We start from the raw sequence: 18,085 nt of genomic DNA, 5'->3' as shown, positions 1-18,085 counted from the left end.
CAGTGCTCTCCATTCATTACCTGCATCATCTGATGTACATGAGTAAAACATATCAAAGGGCCTTCAACAACGCCTTTTAGCCTGACTGAAAGAACGAACCCACCAGTTTTTCTGGGAGAGCAAAGTAAGAATCTACTGGAGAAAGAAAGTCTTTTTAAATCTAAAAAGGAAGATATAAACCCTTTTTAGTGACTCATATGACTTAGAGCTGTAGAGACTTTTTAAAATAGTATTTGCAATTTCTGCAGGGAAGACTTTCAGAATAGCATCGCTAAAAATACCCCAATGCCTTTAAAGATTTACTGTCCAGGCCCAGAATTTTTGAAAAAAGTGGAATATTAAAATAATATAGATCCTACCAGAAAGCCATGCCTCCGCACATCTTACAACTGACGAGTACATGGGAGACGCAGAGGTCTATACACTGGAGACCCCTTCTGCATGCCATGCAGTTCCTCTGCATATGCAATTTCCGTTGGTGCTACACTTGACCCAGGCTACACAACGACACTTCCAGCACACAGTAGTCATGTGGACTGTTGGCTCATTCTGATCTTCGCTATTTGGAGCTGAATTTGGCTTGTTGGACAACTCAGGTGCAGCAGAAGGTATGAAATTTCTCATGACTGTGGGCTTCCTATGTTCTTGGGGCTATAGGAAGAGCAGCCAAACCAGCTATTGCAAACGTGCAGAAGGACAACCCAAGACTGATGAGACTCTCCTGAACCCAAGGCGCTTCTAGGGAACTCAGTTTATCCTGCAGGTTTCCTCAGTGGAATATCTGCTCCTGTGGAGAGATGAGCTGTAGAGCCACCGGCTCTCTTTGGGAGAACTCATTTCATGTTCCTAGGTGGAGCTGTTCTGCCCCCGCATGGCAGGTCACTGGCAGAGCATGGAACCAGACCTCTGCTTCACACAGACAAACCCATCAGCTCATTGCAAAGCACGCCAAACATTTTACGCCGCATGGAACGGACCTGTGTTGGTGTTCAGAGCATCGTATTCTGTTACAGTTGCACGTGCCAGAAAATTGCAGGAGCATGGCAGCTGAAGGGAGTCTATAAAAAAATGAATGGCTGACATAAATATCGACCTCCAAACAAAAGAATGGTCAGAAGTGAAGATGCAACAGAAGTGAAAGTTGTGACTTATTACAGGCTGAGTGACGGGTTCTCATTTGGAGTACTGATCTAAAAAGATGAGGAATTAAAGGCAGCTTTTAGACAGGCTGCAAACTTGGCCTCTGGAAGCGGAGGCCAAAACTGCCTATAGGGTGCAATTGGGAGAGAGGTCCCTGATGATGTCAACTGCTCCACAGATGCAAAGAATGAGATTTAGAGCCAGATGCTGGAGAGGAATGAAGCAGAGAGATTCTGTGGAGGAACCCAGACAGCCTTTGAGGGGAAAAGAAAGACTATGGCAGTAGAGAGAATTAACACACAAAGCACGGGAAGTTCAGAGGAGCACGGTGAAACCTTCCCGTGAGACGAGACAGTCTGTCCCATTCCAACCCCAGGAGAGCCTAGGCAACACCAGCAGTCACTGAGAGCTAAACAGGGGCTCGGCTGCATTCAGCTGACTCGTCTGAGAGTGGGAAGAAGATCGTGACTGTTTCCTGACTACATTCAACCAAATGTATAGAACTTTTATGTGGGCAGGGGCATCTGGTTTTCACACCATATGCTACTCCTTTTGGAGTATAAGTATATAGCTGAGTAAATGCAAGGGGATGTTTATATGACGAGCATGAAACAGTCTGAAATGACACCACAAGCCAGTAGTAATAAATAAATTTTGCTTTGCATCATGGGGCTCAAAATTCTCTCGGTAAACTTTACATTAATCCGCTTGATCTTAAATGAGATGGCACTTCGGCATGGATGAGGGAAAACACTGTTATTTTTCAAGGTTTGCCCGGAGTACGCTTGTTACTTCCCAAACATCCAAAATCTCACAAACAAAACAAACAGAGAAATGAAATCAAAGTAAACCACACCAAAACCTCACAAAATTCCATCATGTCCCAGTTGATGTTCTCTCCTTGCAGTGCTTACCACCAAAGATGCCATACTCATTGATGTTATATTCATTAGCAAGGTGGCCTCTTGCCAATCGATGTAGGGAAGCTGTGACCAAGTGACTAAACACTATTCTTAAAAAAAACCTCAAAAAATAAATGTTGTAAGTCATGCAGAAGTGCAGAATTTAAGAGGGCACCACAGGCTTCATTAACCCCCAGTGCTGTGGGATCCTTCCTGCCTTGAAAACGTTTCCATAAAAACCCTTCTTGTAGGTAACACAATAAGGAACAGCACAGGTTATTAGTATATAAAAGGATAAAGAAGAAACAATTTCACTGCCTCTGGTGACTGACTTCATTAATTGTAGGCTGGGAGGAAAGACGGTCAAAAATAGACTACTGAAGACAAAGGGAAAGCATCTGCCAAAAGGAGGTTTTATGTCTCAGACTGAAACCTCTGTGTGTTGGTGTGTATATACATGTGCGTATATTATTTGCTACCAGTTTCTGCTGTTTTCAGTGAATTTCATGCTAATCTTATCTCCTGTGAATGGAAAGAATTGTTAAAAAATGAATGTTTTCCTGGAAGAAGCTGGAAGAAAGAGCTTGAGGTGTATTGATGCACATCCAAACTAGTTCTTATCCGTCGTTAAGAGTATAATTGGTGACAAATAATACTGCCAGTACAGGGGAAAGGCACACGTACAACTAGCATGATGAATTTTCTTGACATGAAATCTTTGAAGAAAGTTGTCCAGCAGAGAAAGACTGAAAAGGTGCCAAACATGATGCAAGCATAAAAGCAGGACATAGTGCAACTGTGCAGTGATACAAGGGTCTGTTTCTAGCCAGGGGAGATGTCTGTGATTAATCAGTAGTTGGTGGATATTTACCATTCCAAGCCATGCTAACAACTTTCAGTCAGACCTAAATTTCAGAGTTTCCACAGAGAAACATGTCAATATTGATGCCCAGTGGATTCAGGAAGTACACATAAATACCCGATGTGTCACGTATGCACATATATACATATGTATTTCTGTGAACACACATCCATATCTTTAGGAGTACAAATGCAGGGCCACCAATATATATTTATGTGATTATACATGGATGCAGTTATATGGTGGTTTTATGTTTGCGTCTTTAACTATAGATAAAATTTGGCATAATATAAAAATACTGATATATATTGGAGGTTTCTTTCTATATCCAGAAGAAATAGGAAGTACGTACATGAGATAAAGCTGTACGTGACACACTGAGTAGGCCTGTGCTCTCACTGAAGGTTGGGGCTGCATTAATGTTAGTTTCCTTTCAACCATGACAGGGAAGGAGGAGGGAGGTCTGGAAAGCACCATCTGCTTTTCCAGATTGCTGTTAATCTGCCAATAATTCATATTGGATATAAAGAATTAATGCTATGGGAGAACGTTAAAAATATACAAAGCCTTCATCTTCAGCATATGGAGCAAAGACCAGCAAAGAACAGGCATCAGGTTGTCCCTCATGGGCCAGGAGGGTGGAGAACCCTCAGAAATTCATCTCGTGGGTAAAAGAGAATGAAAACACAGACAGGTGTGGAAGAGGAAGGGGATACTCCTCTGATAATCAAAGAAAGAAACCTGGAAGTCAACAGAAAAAGCTTTGCAAAGAACATTTTAAGGTTGGACAAGCAACCGGAGAAACAGGGCCCAGGCCTAGGCATGTATAGGAACGAATGACGTCCTGGCTTTGGGGAACATGCAGGCTACGCTTTGTGAGCCCGTGATGGCTTCTCTGGGGACACACATTGGAAACAGCCTCGAGCAAAAGGTGACACAAAGGGAGTCTGAAGTCACTTGGAAAGGGTGGCAGGGTGGCATCAGTGAGAAAGCAAAGCTTGGGGTGATCCATCTGAGGTGAAACACTAATCCCGTAACAGTTGATTGTGGTTTTTACATTGACCAGAAAAGGTTGACATATGGTGTACTGGGAACACTTCCAGCAGAACTACTGCTATTTTTCGAATGTTTTTAATATAAATTTCAACCTTTTCCTTATCTATGCAGCTCTACTAGAGAAAGGAGTGCTGGTTACTATAAGGAGTGATCTCTGCTCCTTACGGCACCTCTGAAGATGCAAGTTGAGTAGGAGTGAGCTACATACAGGTGACAATGCACTGAAATAGGACTGTTTTGTCCCGTACTTGGTATTTCAGCATGACATGGGCACGGGAACCTCTGACTGCACCCGTCCAAGTAAACTGAGCAGGGTGTGGGCATAGGCCTGAGCACTGACAAGCAATCAACCTTGCCATGGAAGTGTTAGCACAGTTTCTAGCACGGCTTTGGCCCACACCAAATGACATTGCTGATCTCTAGCAACGCTTCAAGAGCTAATGCAGGTCAACAGCCATGCCAGATGCACCCAGCCTCTCTGATGGGGAGGATGGGTTAAGAGAGTTGAGCTGTATGAACACGACCTCAGCCATGCCTGTTGGACCCAGGATCACAGAGCAGTCCCTAGCCCACTTTATTTAGCAATGCAGATACAGCCTTTGAGCCCTGACTCATTCCATTCATATGTGCCTCTATACTTTGCTCCTATGGCCTTCACGCAATCACACACTGCCCTCTTTGGAGCAATTTGCCAGTTCCAGCGCTTGAATCCAACCAATACAAACCAGTATGAAGGCTTTTGCATAGGCAAACATGGTGTATTGGATCCATCCTTCTATGCCTCCCCACCCAAGGTGGCAGAGGAGCTTTATGGAGGTGAATAAATAGCCTTTCAAAGCTATTACCTTTGCATTCCTACAAAGGTCCCCGGTGTCCTGTGCAGTGTGAAATTGTCCTATAACAACAACATTTAAGTTTCGCACCAGAACCAAAAGGACTTATCTACTCTGACACTAGGAAAAGAAAATTACCCACACCTCCGAGGACAGAAAGCTGGTGCAGCAACATAAGTGATCTGGCAGTTCTTGCATAAACAGGAAGGGAAGAATTCCATAAATTTGATGACATGTGGTCTTTATTTTCAGAGTTGTTTGATTGACGAGTGACTGTGAAGGGGTGCTGTGTACGGGGAGCTCTGCTGATGGGCCTCGTGATCATAAGCTGGAAGGAGCTCTAGACTGATATCATTGCTACCTGATGACAATTTTCTGGCTCTGGGGGGTATTTCTTCTGTCAGACATACTGGATTCTAAGTGCCATCTCTCCTTCATTTCATATGTCTTTTTTTTTTCTCTTAGGGTTTGTTATTTTTTTTCTTCTCCTCTGAGTTTTCTTACAGTATAAAACATGTGAATGGGTATGGGTTGTAGTTTGAAATCATGAATGTGGTGTCTCTGTTTCACTCTAATTTTTACAATCCTTCCTTTACACACAATAAAAACTACCAGTAAAACAAATTGTTTTATTCTCCTCTCTGGTAAGCTTGAGCTGCAGGTTGAGAACTTCTCAGAAGTTCAGCCTTTGTGAAAAGACTACAAAAGGAGCAGGGGCCAGAGTCTAATGCCACACCTTAAGACCCTCCATCAATAAAAGCACAGACTAATGACTCACTTTCCAGAAGCAGGATGGGGTTGGTAAATAATAAAAATTTTGGACCAAATAACATAGCTGGAAAAAAAAAACAGGTAAGATTTTGGACACACAAGCCCTTTAGGGTATTCTTTACCATAAGGTAGTCATGCTTTAAAGCTTTAGTATTCTAGATATTAGCTTTAGTTTCCACAGATGCATAATGAATTTTGAGGGAAAAAACTCAGCATAGTGAGTAATGTTCAGTTTACCCGTGACATGCAAAGCACAAATTCCAGAAATTACACTTCTGGCTATATGAAATGCACTTATATTCCATGCATCCAAAGTATATGTTGTTTAACTTAGTGGTTTGTTTTATGAAAAGAAAATGAAATACATCATTTGTATAGCTGCTTAATGTTTTATTCCTGGCTGGGTATTTGGACTAGGAAAACAACAGCTTTCCTTTTGGCTGTTAGTGTTTAATTATTCAATGTTAACAGCCAAGAAGTAAGCTGTTAGCCCTCCTCCTCTTCTTCACAGCTTTTCTCTCCCTCGTGGGTCTAAATCTGTCCTTCACACATATGAAGAGCAGTTTGAATTATAGGGATTGCATTTTGGCCTCACAGGGAACAGCCTATGGCTTACAATATTTCCTTTTAATACTGGTGTGGTTTGTTCTCCAGTCTTTTAAAACAACACAGTAGAAGCTTCATTTCCTCTGTCTTTGATGGTCTCCTTTAAACACGATCACAGACCCTTCTCCTTCACAGACCTGCTCCCAAGCTAAGCTCTCTCGCTACAGCTTCTGAAATGTCATGAGTATTCTACCCAAATCACTGTACCCGCTGCTAGACAAAGTAAATAAGCTCTAAATGTGGTGGGTTTCCTCCTGCTTCCTGAGAAGTCTCAACAGCACAACATCTCACAAGATCTAACTAGATTGACTCTAGAAGCATTTAAAAATTTTCTTGAAAGATGGCAGATCAGAGGATGATGACTGCTTGAATCATCCCCAAATAATACCTCATAAAGTAAACAACATATTCACTATATTTGGGTCAAGTGCATGAAGGCCAAATCCAGTAGTGTCATCTTCAGCAGCGTGCAAGCTGTCTTTTCCTAAAGACTCAAAAAGTCATACATCTTGCCTCTCTTAGGATGAGAGCAACTCATGACAATCACACACTTTCCTTGAACAGAGCTTTCCCTTTTACTCTCTTCTGAAAAAGGTCTCTGGAAACAGATTCATTTGCTCCAGCTAAGCATGACAAAAGGTGGCTATGTACCCCTTCATGACAGGTCATCCCAAGATACATTTGCTATATCGGTCAGGGATACAAAACCATTCATGACTGTTTCCTAACCTTTGCTACCAAATCATTGCATTCAGGTTACACTATAGACTGTTTGAATTCCCATCAGTCTGATAGACTTGAAATGTTAAGGGCAAAAGGAACACACCCTATATGCAAAGCCATGAACTTACTGTGAGTCTACCTGAAGTCTTAACAGTCTAATGAAAGAATTACCCATCCAGTTACATTGACGCTAACACTTCACAGTTCAAATTATATTCAGTTAAAATTGTATATACAAAAATGTTTCAATATCTACCCATTTTTTTTGGCAGTGTGCTTTCCTTTCCACTGCCCCCCTGGGTCTTAACAACGATAGCTTCAGTGCAGGGGGAGGGGAACAGTGAGCTATCAGTATTCAAGTCTTTCACCAATATGATGTTGATGGTTTCTTCCTCCTCAACCTAGGATCTGCTTGGAGTCCTTTTTACATGTTTTCTAACACTCTCTGCACCTTGGTCTTTCTTCAGTCATCTCCAACTCTATGTTACACATGTACTTACTACATTTGGTGTGTATTACATACGTTGGATACTTAATATTTGTTCTCTTTGTTATCCCTAACTGGTTTTACCCAGCTCTAAAGGTTGTCTTCCTTCGATCACTAGTAAGTGACCTCTGTGAGCTGTTCATAGCCCTGGGGCCTCTGGTATCATCCTGTCCCTGTACTCTCAAGGTGTTCTTGGATCAGTCATACACAGATCATTCTACAGAGAATAAGTACTTGTTACTAATATCTTCTGGTTACAAAAAATATGTAAGAATACGTGTTACACCACACAGTTGTAAAAAGCTGATCAAAAGCTAAAACAAAGTAAGAAATAGTAACCTGGTCATTAGACAATCACTATTACAGGTAAACAAGCTAAAAGAAATCTGCAGGCAGGCCAGGACAAGTCCACGCAAACCTCAGCAAGTCCAGAGGCCTCTGTTATTAACTTCCAACAAAGCCTATGGCCTCTTACAATAAATGGCAACACCATATCTACTGGGCTACAAGGCTACAGCTTTTCCTTGAACACTGGCCTTATGACAGAGCTCTGAAAGCCGACAGCGGAAAAGACTCTAGCCAAATTCTGAGTTTGAAAAAACCTCTCAAGAATGTATGTCTTCACATCAGAAGTGGACCTCTGACAAGTGGTGGGGACTGTGATGCAAACCCTTTCTCTTCAAGATCAGATATTCAATTCAGACTAGATTAGAAGGGACTAGATTTCACTACTCATCAGTCAGTCTCTACAACAAATGTCTGAATTACAAATTTGCCATCATACAGGAAACAAACAGGCATTTTTATTCATTGCAAAAGAAGAGCAAAACTGAAGATTTCATGGCTGTGAAAAGCACTGTAACACCCTCTTTGGTCCAAATGAAAGCTTACTTCTCACCACAATGAAGCGATCGTACTCCTGAAAGGTGCTCACTGCTCCCTCTCTAGCTCAAAATATAGGAATAAACAGCATGTGTGAGTCTCCAGGACAGTCATCATAATCCTCAGTCTCTGCCTGCATATCCAAACCCAAATGCAGATTTAGACTGAGGGTCACTGTCTCTGACCTCTCTCTCCATTTCAATGTGTGTGTTACTTTGAAAAAAATCAGTAATTACATTACTGATTATGTAATGATAATAAAAAGACACCTATGAAATCCATGCAACTCTTAGCTTAGCCTTTACTCTTTCATGTGTTTTTCTGGTGAGGTTCTCTTATTTCAAGAGAGAAATTACTATCAGACTTGGACTCTCATAGCTCATGGAAGAGGCAACATGACCTTTACTCCTATTATCTTCCAAAAATAGATGAGATTTTAATTCCATCCTAACATGCTTCATGTTACTTCCAGGCACCATCAACGTCATCATTCTCGTTTACCTCTATGTAGAGTCATTCCAGAATTTGGCGAAGAAACTTCCAGCTGATGACTGAAATTACTATGATGATGATTGTGTGGAGAGGCATTAATCAGGGACCACTGAGCTAGGCCCTCTACAAACAGACAGAATGCAATCCTGGACCACAAAGACTGATTTCCGAGATCTGCTCTGGATATTTTAGCAAACATTCTCATGTTCTGAGTCTACAACATGTAGAAAAGAGGAGGGCCAATTTTTCAGGACTCTCTTTTGTTTGCAACCCATCAACCACATTGATTTGAGCTACTCATCTTGAAAGAAAGGGAACAGGACAAAAAATAGTAATTATACCTGCAGAATTTTTAAAAAAACAGAATTCCCCAAACAAGTTAAGATTTCCTGTCTGTCCCGTGTAGTGTAACTATTGCAAAAGCAAGGACACTTGCTTGCAGATACAAAACAGATTGGAAAAACCCTGCCTCTGTGATTGAGGAATGTCTCCACCTTTTAAACACTGGAAGTTGTTATTGATTTCCCCACCAGATGGAGTAGCATGTACAGTTTTGATGATTCTTGCAGACATGACTTATTTATTTGGAGTGCATACTGTATTCTTAGCTAATTTCATGGAACTATCTCTACTTGGTCCAGTAAATCAAAAATTCAAGTTCCAAAGACTGAATAAAATCACAGATAAAACTAAGAATCTTCTTTCTCTCCACAACTCTCCAAGACCTTTGATAATCTGAAGTAGGCTCTTACTGAGGTTCTGCTCAACCTCAGCTCTTTACCTCAACTGCTATCCAGCAGAAATATCCTGTTTCAGAGGAAGCAGACATTCAAGTCAGCATCAGAAAGGCTCCACAAGAATCATATGGTTGTAGGATAATTCAGGTTGGAAGAGACCTTGAAAGGTCATCTAGTGCAACCCCCTGTTACCTACAGCTCAAAGGTGGGTCACCTATGAGATCAGACCAGGCTTCCCAGGGCTTTATCCATTGGGTCTTGAAAACATCCAAGGGAGGAGACTGCACAATCACTCTGGGCAACCTGCTCCAATACTTGACTGTCTTCACGGTGAAAAGGTTTCTCCTTGTATCCAACCTCTCTCATTTCAACTCATGCCCATTGTTTCTCATCCTCCTGCCATGTACTGCTGTGAAAAGCCTGCCTTCAACTTCTTCATGACCTCTGTGTAGGTACAGGAAGGCTGCTACTAAGCTTCCCCTTCTCCAGGCGACACAGGTCCAGTTCCCTCAGCCTTCCCTTACAGAGCAAGTACTCCAGCCCCTGACCACCTCTGCTGAATTTGCACTAGGTTATCACTCTCTTTCCTATATTGAGGGTACTCAAAACTGGACACGGCCAATCTCTGCTGTAAACTGACGTGTTGTGCCGCCACTCTCCTGTATTTCCTAATAGTGACAGCTCATGCATGGGCTAACTCACATTAGATAGACTTTATACTTTTACGTCAAGTGCACAGCATTACATAGGGGAATATTTTTAACTTAAGGACCTCAGAAATCCTGAATTCCAGCCCAGCCTGTATCACTGAATTGCTGCGAGGAAAGGATTAAATTCTTCAGTTTCCACACTGCTTTCATGCAAGGACAGCATACATCTCACAGGAAACATACGTACGAAGTTCAGCCCAACTCGGCAAATCTTACTTGAGACAAACATTATTCTTTCTTCATTAATGTGACAAAAGAACACATCCCCTTAAGCCTTGGGATCAGTTTCAGAAGCAGGTGTGATAGGGTGGGACCTACCCGACGCTTTCATCTCAAGCTGTATTTTTCCTCAAAAAAGCAGGATGATGCTAGATCCCCTTAGCAGAAACCCAAGCAGTGTTTTCTGGCAATGAACAAAGGTGGGCACATAAACAAAGAAATTGGGAGTTGGCATTGATGAAGTGCAGAAATGAAAGCAGGGTCAAAGCACTGGCTTTGCTCAGATATAAATGGCTTTATCCCACACACAGCGACAAAGCTCAGTACCTGTGATTACTGCCCTTCTCAGCAAGCAAAAGGAGACAGAGCCTGTGCAAGACCAACCACAACCAAGACCAAAACCAAGACAGAGACCAAGACCAAGACAGAGACCAAGACCAAGTCAGTTCTTCAGTGAACCATATCCCATATATGAACTTGAGCTACATATGAATGATATATCTCCTACAAAGTAGCAACTGCAACTAGTCAGGATATCAGGGGGATGAGCAGAAGCCGTACGATTGTTTAAAGCAGAAAAGAAGTTGAGGGATTAGTCTGGCCAAAACTTGAAGGCAGCACACTAGGAGAATAAAGAAATGATGGTGGTAGTGCTTGTTACTATTACCTAGTAAGTATTAGTGGTTCTTAGGAATTAAGAATATCTCAGAGTATTATGTTTTCTTTACTATCTTATTTCAAGACAAAACGTAGCTCTGCTTTTATTTTAAATTTACTTCCAGTTCTGAATGACAGACTCTTGTCTTCTGATGCACCTTAACGATCTTCCAGGAAGACTGTGTTACAGGGGTTTTACCCGGCAGCATCAAGTGAGGGTGAGAAATAAAAAGTAAGAAGGGAAGCACTGCATGAAAGCTCTTCTGTCACGGCAGGTGCTGAAAATATTTAGCATGGGCATACTAATTAGGCATTACGGTAACACTTTCGAGTCTGGGATATGATGGTGTTAAATGCACAGTGAAAAAATGAGACTTTGTATGTGAAAGTATTGCTTTGACTCCGTATATTTGCCAGTTTACAATACAACAATCAAGTTACACCTGGAATGCCAGAACTTGTGGTGCCATCACTCTACCACTTTAATCTGCCTTTACAGCTTTTTCACAGCCGGATACTTCACAAAGACACTTACGGTAGATAGGATGCTGTGTTGGGAATGTATGCCAGTTTTTATGACAAGGTTCCCTGTCATCTTATCCATGTATTATCAATAGCAGTATTGTTCCCAACTTTAGCATTATCTGAACGCCACTGTCTTATAGTAGATGGTGGGGAAACAGGTTCTGGAGCATTAATACAATTGTCTCACAGCACTTTTCTACTAAACATAGTGATTAGATGGCTTTTTAAGATATCAGCTGTTCATTACCTGATGCTCATGCATTTTAGGGGCAAGGCAATACACCTCCCTATATCAATACCATCTTCCTAAAGTACAGGCATTTTTACACAGCCCGTGAATCAGCTACAGATTTTACTAAGCCTGGCATGACTACGCCTACAACCTCAGTGCTAAAAGGTGTCTTTTAACATAGGGAGATAGCTAACTGCTGCACTTATCCCAGTGTAACTTCTCCGACAAGACATAGGAAGTTTGTATATCTTAAATTATAGAGTTTGATCAGTTTATAAAATGCTTTTATGTTGCATTGACTGCAAGAGCAGGGAAAGTGAACTTCATGGCATCGGTGTTATTTTCTCCCTCTAGGCTTTGATGTCTATGTGGCAAAGATGAGCCAGGTATAAACATCAGACATTGGTACCCAAACTCTCTGGAAAACATCCATACTTCAGCCACTATGTGGGACCTGGCTGGTGAGCGCTGCCAATTGACTGGGATTACATGAATAGGGTTCTTCCTCAAAACTTTTAGCATCTTGTCTACTTGAGAACGGGGAGAAGACCACCCAGCCCTGAGACCCTGGATGGACAAATGCTCCCAAGAGAAAGAACCAGGATTTTCATGCCAACAAACAATGAGCCTGCCAGAGGCTCTTAAGCCAGAGAGCAGGCAAGAGGGATGTGGGACAGAGCCACTGGTAAAGTTATCTTAAAACCTGTGTCTGTGGAGACAAAGGGAAGAGGAACTGTCCACCAGAGCACTTGGACACACAGATACCAGCTTGTTGCGGCTTTAACTCATTTTAGGGAGAGATCCTAGAGACTGAACCCTTCTTTATTGGCAAAGAAGTGCCTGGCAGAATGGTTACAGTTGTATTCCTAGAGCCCCTCTTCCTTTCAGAGAATTAGTTCAAGGGAAGAAAGAATAAAGGGTGAGTATATATTTAGAAGTTTTCTTCCTTCTACTGGGATCACTGGGAATGCTGAGAGGAAATTCAGAAAAGCACACCTTCTAACTGAAATCATACCAGAAATTAACGTTTATGTGTTGCTCTGGCCACCCAGTGGATATTGTAGGCATCTCCTAGGATGGTCTGTATGAGACCTACACATAACAGAAATGGTGTAGGCTACTGAGAAGAACGAACTTTATATAAACCGGTTTATGAGCCAGCAGATAGATCTGAATGCACAGGTGGTGAGTGAGAAATGAACAAGCAGAAGGCCTGGGAACAGTGCCTAGTGAATTTTGGGAAGGCACTCTCAAGCACGTCTGAGTTTTCACTCGCATGCTCCATGCAAAGTAGAGCACGGGGCTAGAGCCTCCTCTTATGTGAAATCCAGTACCTCAATGCCAGCCTTGCACACAAGCCCAGACATACCAGGTTTTTTTGTGCGGATGGTCAAAAACAGGGACAGGAACTTAGAGTAAACCTGCAGTGATGCAGACTCATTCTCGTGCTCCTGGCAGGAAGGCAATTGGTCTCATTATCTGCATCTTCAGCAAGTTTGTGAGGGACACCAAATTCAAGGAAGTGGTAGCTAGGGTGAAGAATAGCACACCAATCTGAAGGACCTTAGACGTATGGAAAAACGAGGCAATAAAAACCTCTTGAAGTTCAGGAAGGACAAATGTTAAGTCCTGCATCTTGGATGGAGCAACACCGTGCAACAAGAATACATGTCCTGACTCACCAGAGAGCAACTCTGCCGAAAAGGACCTGGGTGTCCCAGTGGACAAGTGGAACATGACCAAGCGGCATGCCCTTGCAGCGATGAAGACTAACCATATAGGAAAATGCACAAAGAGCATGTCAAGGGAAGTAATCCTAAAGATACTCCTTTATTTGACACTTGTTTAGAATACCGTGTCTAGCTTTGTGCCCCAAGTACAAAAGAAACAATGACGAACTGGAGAATCTGGGAGAGGGCCACTTAGATGTTTGGGGGCTGGAGCACATGACATGCAGGGACAGAGGCAACCGGTTTGTTTAGCTCAAGAGGGCTAAGGGGGAAATGCTAGCTGCTGTCCTCACCTATCTAACGTTAGAGAGCAGATGGAGCCAGAGTGCTCTCAGCAATGCACAACAACAGGATGAGAGGCAATCACTGCAAGGTCAAACAAAGGAACTTCTAATTGGATATAAGAAAAAAATCTTCACCAGAGAGTGGTTAAGCACAGGGACAGGTACTCAGAGAAACTCTGAAATCTCCCTCCTTGGAGATTCTCAAAATGCAATTGGACAAGGCCCTCAGCAACCTGGTCGAGCTTTGATGCTTGCCCTGCTGTTAGCAGGGAGCTGGACCAAAGAAGTCCAGGAGTCCCTTCCAAAGTACATTTCGTTATGACCTATACCTATATTTTCAATATTATTTCACATTGTCATAGCTAGCTAGTGTTAAGTGCTGGTTCCAATTTGAATTTCCAGTTCATGGAAAATGTTGACATTTGGCAACTACTTTTCATTTTAATTTTGACCAAAACAAAAATATTTTTTAATTGAGAATTTTAAAAAAAAGAATTGTTTTGAGATTATAGAAAGTTAAGCATATATATTTAAAATATTTTTAATATTAAATTTAATGATTTTTATTCATAGATTACTTTTTGAAAAGATCATTAATTTGTGATAGCATCAGATCCTCATAAATGCTAACTTTGTTGTTTAGGAGGAATACTTTTTTTTTTTTTTTTTTTTTTTGTATGTGAACATGGTCTGGGGTAAGATGTGGCTTATTTTATTTCAATCTACCATATATTGTAAGCTGCGGCAAGCTACCTTCTATCTTTTCACGGCTATTTATTGAGAATGTAGTAGAGATAATGAAAAGCTGAAGCTATTGAACATGAAAACATCCTCCATCAAGATGTTAATTAGCTGTTGATTTAAATAGCTTTTTTTTTAAGGAAGAAAACATCTTATAGTCACCCTTTTGGACAGAACTGCTCCATTTTCCCTTAACACTTCGTGATTTCATAATTTCTCTACTTCTCCAGTGAAAAGGCCTGGCTAAAGAGGCCTTAATATCTAATGCAGAAGAAAAGCAGATGCCAGAGGTTGAAAGGGGTGGGAGGAGGTCAAAAAAAAAAGACAACTTTCAGTCTTTACTTATACCTTCAGAAAGCAGAAAGGGACATCTACTGCCATCTTTCTTTTCCTGCCAAGTCACTTTCGAAGGTTGCCTGGTTTCATCAAAACTGTTCTTGAGGTCTGCAGAGCTTATTCTGTTGCCTTGCTGGCAGACCTCAGAGGTCAAGGAGGGAGCCATACTGCACTGCAGCCAGATCTGGTGGGATGCACCACAGCTTATGGCTGTTGCTCCATTTGAGCCTCAAGATCCACTCCTCCAAAGCATAAAACTAGGCTGGAGCCCAGTTCTTCCACGGCCTGAGGGAAGAACTGCGAAAGAAGGGCTGCAAGAGACGGAGCTAAAGAAGAGGTCATAGTGCTGAAACACCAGCTTCACTGAAGACAGTACTTAAGCTGACTTAACAGGGCAGGTTTTGACGTGCTGCGCAGGCACAAATCGGCAGCATTCACAATTCCCTCCTCCTGCTGTATCTGGAGGTGAGAGGAATTTCCTAGTTACAGAATTGACTAGTTCCTCAAATAGTCTAATGCCCTACAGACAAATACACGTACATGTATTTTAACCCAGCTACCTAAAAAGTCAAAATGCTAGTACATTTGTTCAGAAGAAACCAGTGCTGAGTTTCTAGAACAGAACTGTTTGGATTTGTCCTCGGGGTATGCTGGTTACGTTTGCAGAAGTCTGCTGACAACAAAAGCATACAAACAAGATCTCTGCTATCAATGGGGTATGGAAGAGGTGGAGCAGTGATTTCTGCTTCTATCATTTGACTTCCTCCTCCTTCCATCCCACAGGGTTGCCAGCACACCTACCCAAAGCTGCGCTGCCTACCCTTTCCATGCATGGCCACCCCTAGAGACCTGCGTTCTACTCTCCTACCTCTGGTGTTTGGGCAGAAGTCACCCCATAGGCAAGCTACAGATATATTCCCAAACATTATGGTATGGTACTTGTTTACTAGTCTGTGAAGAAAAAGACTGAAAACATCACATGACATGCTAAGAAAGGCTGTGAGAGATTCAAAAATACTCCAATATTTCACATCTTAAACTCCCAACACACTCATATTTCTAAAAACTTTCTGATGCCATCAGGTACAGGTATCATCTAACTTCTGAAGCGAACCCTTCTATCAGTCACTTATGGCATATTTCAAAAGTGTAGAATCACAATTTTGTCAGGGACACAGCTTTGACAGAGTTATAGCATTAAGACCGCACATACCATAAGCTCTGTCACAATCTGCCCAGAGCCTGCAACTTCAACCAAATATATTCTTGTTCCTAGTCTCTATAATGCTCCAAGTATTTAAAAAAAAAAAAAAAAAAAAAAAAAAATTTAAAAAGGCAATCTTTTGGAGGAAGCACATTGTTTTACAGCTCATTCCTTCCCTTAAGTACAAGGAAGGTCTATTTTTCAATCAAGTTGAATTTAATCATCAGTATAGCTCCTGGGTATTCATTTCAGGTTTACAGTAAAGAGCGAGCTTAGAAAATGAACAGTAAAAGCATTAAATCTCCTTTCTGACACAAACCCACAACTGCTTCGTCCTCCTCATACAGATGCTTAGGTTTCCCATTAGCTTCACTATGAGACAGTCAAGCCCATCACACACACAGTAACAGTTTGCTAACATTTCTCTAAGAGGTTTTCTTTTTATTCCTCATTGGTTACAGAATTATTTTGATACAAGACTAAGACTAGTCAAAACTTACATCCATTCAATTTGTTTTTTTCCCACTGCATAGGGGTGACTCAGTTGCCATACATAGCACAAAACGCTGCCTAGCGATGCCAAGGCACTAGCAGATAGACTCTAACTCTGTGTTGGCACAACCAACATGAAGCAAGTTAAAATGAAAGTAATACCCATGTGGAACAAACATGCTCCAGCAGCATTTACCGACTTACTGGGTTTTTTAAGTGCTTTCCTGAATTGCCAATTATTTTATCTTCAAGGATCATGGTGCTGCTAAACTTTTTGCTCTTTGGAAAGTCTTTGTTGATGACTGTGACCTGCCAAATATGACTTCATGAGATTTTTGGGGTTTCATCACCACTGTACACTCTCAGATTATTTCATCACCAAAATGAAGTTAAAGATCAGTGGCTCTGTCAGCAGCAGCTGGGATGCAGGGTTGGATTTCACCTCAGTCTGGCACCTATAATGTTGACAAATGCTCTGACTACTCTGAGTTGCTGTCCACAGTTCTTCAGCTGCCTGGAGCAACAGGCAGCTACACAGCACCTTTTCCCCCGACACTAAAACAGGTTGGCAGAACTAAGCCCTAGAAATGCAGGTTTGTCACCAGTGACTGCAAAAGGTGCACAACTATCAGCAGCTACAATGTGGAAATCTAAAGTTACCTCATCTAAAGTTAAATCTCATCTTAGAGGTGAGATTTCTGTGTTGTTCACGCAGAGAAAAGGAGTTCCTCAAGTTACCCATCCTCAAGAAAAGCCAGAAAAAGTGGGGAGAAAGGGCTATCACTGGATGAAGTAGGGGCATTGCTTAAACATCAGGAAGGAATAGCTGCAGGGGAACTACCTTACTCGGACACCAGGACAAATGAAAGACCTCTGTGCTTTCTGCAGAACATAGATGCTTTTTCAGAGAAGCTACACTGCCACAGCCACAACAGCCTAAACAACCGAGATACAAAGTTTGCTGCAAGAAGTCATTTTACTGAAAAATTTTCCCCTCAAAGTGGTCAATCTTCATGCAGTGGTCCAAGATAAGAGGCCCTATCTGATGCCCTTCTGTTCCTGAGTTTGCCATGGGGCAGAAAGTGGTTTGAAATAATTTCAGCTTAGAGGTGGAAAATATTCTTGGAAGCAGAACTAGCAAAAGCATTTTCTTCTTCCCAAAGGTGTTGTGAGGTTCTTTCTCTGCTCAGAGACAGGGAGATAATCTCACTCCACAAACTCTTTCATTCAATTAAGGCAATTCTATCATTAGGCAATTTTGCATGCAGACAGCAGGGAGATTAGTATTATTTCATTCCACCTGGAAAGAGGAGAGAAAGGCTCTAATTCTACTATCCACCATGGTGAGTTCCTCCATGCATGAGTTTTCAGCCTTCCATAAATTTTTTGTTTGTTTGTTTTGTAAAACATGCCCACACACCATAAAACGTGATAAAAAAAAAGCTTTTCAGCATGGAGCATGAA

This window comes from Aquila chrysaetos, chromosome 4, assembly GCF_900496995.4.
Source record: "Aquila chrysaetos chrysaetos chromosome 4, bAquChr1.4, whole genome shotgun sequence".
Taxonomy (NCBI): Eukaryota; Metazoa; Chordata; class Aves; order Accipitriformes; family Accipitridae; genus Aquila; species Aquila chrysaetos.
This window is presented reverse-complemented; position numbering follows the sequence as displayed.